Raw genomic sequence first — 2,784 nt, 5'->3', positions numbered from 1 at the left:
CTGGAGCGAGGTTCCTTCCTGCCTGCTACCACTATATAAACCCCCTCCAAGGTCTCTGCTACCATCAAGCTTTCAGGCAAGCAAGCAACTCGAGTAGTAGTTGTCACCTAGCTCCTCTCTTGGTTCTCATTGAGAAGAAGGATCAAGTGCTCATAAGCAAGCTCTACCAGCTTGGCATAGAAATCCTTGTTGGCCAAGCTAGCCTACTTATCTTTACAAAACTCCTCGATCCTCCTCCTCATAAACGCTCATACCAAAGCAAAGGTCTCCAAATGGCTGGCCTGTCTCTACAGCATCCCATGGCCTTCGCCTTCGGCCTCCTCGGTATATCGTCTCAGTAGACCCAATTCGATTTTGTTAATTCATTTTCCTGTTATTCTTCTTTTTTTTTTTCTTTCATTGTAAGTGTGCTTCTCAGCAAAATGACCCCCTCCTACTAGATAGCTAGGAACATGTGTGTGCCAAAACATGCATGGTTACTCTTGTTACAGCATCCTAATCCTTCCCATTTAATCCCCACCCCCACCCCACCCACGCATGTAGAGGCACAAGCTGTTCCCTTTGCTTGTCGTACCATAAACAAGAATTTCATTAAACACGTCATTGGGTTGGAAGGAGATATAGGTATTTTTAGAGAAAGGGAAGGAGATATAGACATATAATCTATATGCATGCTATGGTGCCTGTCCATTTAGGGCAGAAAAGAGAAAAAGAGAAAGAGCGGGGGCTCCAATCTAGTATCTTTGTTGCCTGCCTCGCCTCTCCCTCTGGTGTGCGTGACATCACAAAGCGCGCACATTAAAGGGCCCAATCGATGGTTATCAAACTTAATTAAAGGATTGTTGCAACGTACGTACTTGCATGTGTCATGCTATATCATTCAAAGCGCTCGATCAAGCTCCATCCCCAGCAGAATTCTTTCTGATGCCTCGCTCGCTCCTTTTGTTAATTTTGTTTTGTTTGCCGGTGCTGTTTGTGTTTGCAGGCAACATCATCTCCTTCATGACCTACCTGGCACCACTGTAAGCCCCCTCCTCCCTATCTCTCTCTGTGTGTCTCTCTCTAGCTCACTCAGCTGCGTGCGCGAGGAGCTGATCTGACCGTGTGGTTTGGCATGTCATGCATCGGACGACGACGACGACGACACAGGCCGACGTTCTATCCGGATCTACAAGAGCAAGTCGACGCAGGGGTTCCAGTCGGTGCCGTACGTGGTGGCCCTCTTCAGCGCCATGCTGTGGATCTACTACGCGCTGCTCAAGTCCAACGAGTTCCTGCTCATCACCATCAACTCCGCCGGCTGCGTCATCGAGACCCTCTACATTGTCATGTACCTCCTCTACGCGCCAAGAAGGCAAAGGTCCGTCGTCGTCGTCGTCGTCGTTTGCTCCTTTGGTGTTGATGGTGATGTTCCGGCCGCCGGCTAGCACGATCATCCTCACCCCTGACCCATGCATGCATGCTTTCACGTACGTGCGCAGCTGTTCACGGCCAAGATCCTGCTCCTCCTGAACGTGGGCGTGTTCGGGCTCATCCTCCTCCTCACGCTGCTCCTCTCCGCCGGACAGCACCGCGTCGTCGTCCTCGGCTGGGTCTGCGTCGCCTTCTCCGTCAGCGTCTTCGTCGCGCCACTCAGCATCATCGTGCGTACCCAACAACTAACCGTCATATATAGGAGTACCTCTATAGCTAGCTATCGTGTGTGCTGTACGATCGATTGTACGTGTGCATCTGGTCATCAGTCCACTTACGTACAACTCGTCTGTTGTTTGGTCGCTTGGCTTCTGCAGCGTCAGGTGGTGCGCACAAGGAGCGTGGAGTTCATGCCCTTCTCGCTCTCCCTCTCCCTCACCGTCAGCGCCGTCGTCTGGTTCCTCTACGGCCTGCTCATCAAGGACAAATACGTCGCCGTAAGTAAACGTACTAAGCTTTCAGCAAGCAAACCGGCCGCTGGATAAGTAAACCGTTGTCCTTCTTTTCCAAGGAAACAGCTACTAACAACTTGTGCGGCTTTTGTTTTGTTTGTTGCATGCATCAGCTGCCAAACGTGCTTGGCTTCAGCTTCGGTGTCTTCCAGATGGGCCTGTACGCGCTCTAACCGCAACGCGACGCCCAGGGTGCCCGCCAAGGAGGTGGCCGACGACGCCAAGGAGGCGGCGATTTCGGTCGACGACAGCACCTTCAAGGTGCCCGGCGAGCATGTGGTGACCATTGCCAAGCTGTCCGCCGCACCACCTGCCGTGGTGGAGCTTATCAAGGCCCAGCAACCCCCGGAGGAGGCCAAGGTGGCCAAGCCGGCCGAGAACGGCACGGCGGCGGCACCGGCAAACATCCAACGCAACGCCGACCAAGTCTAGCTAGATTCCTCGCTCAGAATATGCGTATGATGTGTATCCGGGTAGGTCATAAATTAAGGCCGCACGTCAAGTGGGCAAGCCGTGTGCGTGCCTGCGCAGTACTGGCACACGTACGCACGAGCGCACACATGATCGAGCTACTGTGAAAAGGGCCGGATGAAGACGAGACTGAGAGAACCAGAAAGGGGGCTAGGTCTCACCCCGGGTCGTGTAGTTTGCGTCTGCTGCTGCTGCTGTTTCATTTCGTTCTCGCCCATTGCTTGTATTAATTTTAGCTTGTTATTATTGTAATTCTTTGCTATTAGTGTGTCCGTCACCTTCTATGTAATAACAACAATATATATAAATGGTCCAATTACAAAAGCTTAGATTCCTTTTATATTATCATACTTATATGTATTAAGGTGCTTTGTCTGTACGTTATTTG

At 51.5% G+C, this 2,784-nt stretch overlaps 1 pseudogene; it reads left to right on the top strand.

Annotated features, from left to right (window-relative positions):
* The first annotated feature begins 272 nt into the window (after positions 1-272).
* Positions 273-2,463, top strand: LOC136482138 (bidirectional sugar transporter SWEET14-like; annotated as a pseudogene).
* Positions 2,464-2,784: the final 321 nt, after the last annotated feature.

The sequence above is a fragment of the Miscanthus floridulus genome, chromosome 9 (assembly GCF_019320115.1).
Source record: "Miscanthus floridulus cultivar M001 chromosome 9, ASM1932011v1, whole genome shotgun sequence".
Classification (NCBI taxonomy): domain Eukaryota; kingdom Viridiplantae; phylum Streptophyta; class Magnoliopsida; order Poales; family Poaceae; genus Miscanthus; species Miscanthus floridulus.
Note: the sequence above shows the minus strand (reverse complement) of the source record. Positions and strands in the feature narration are given on the sequence as shown.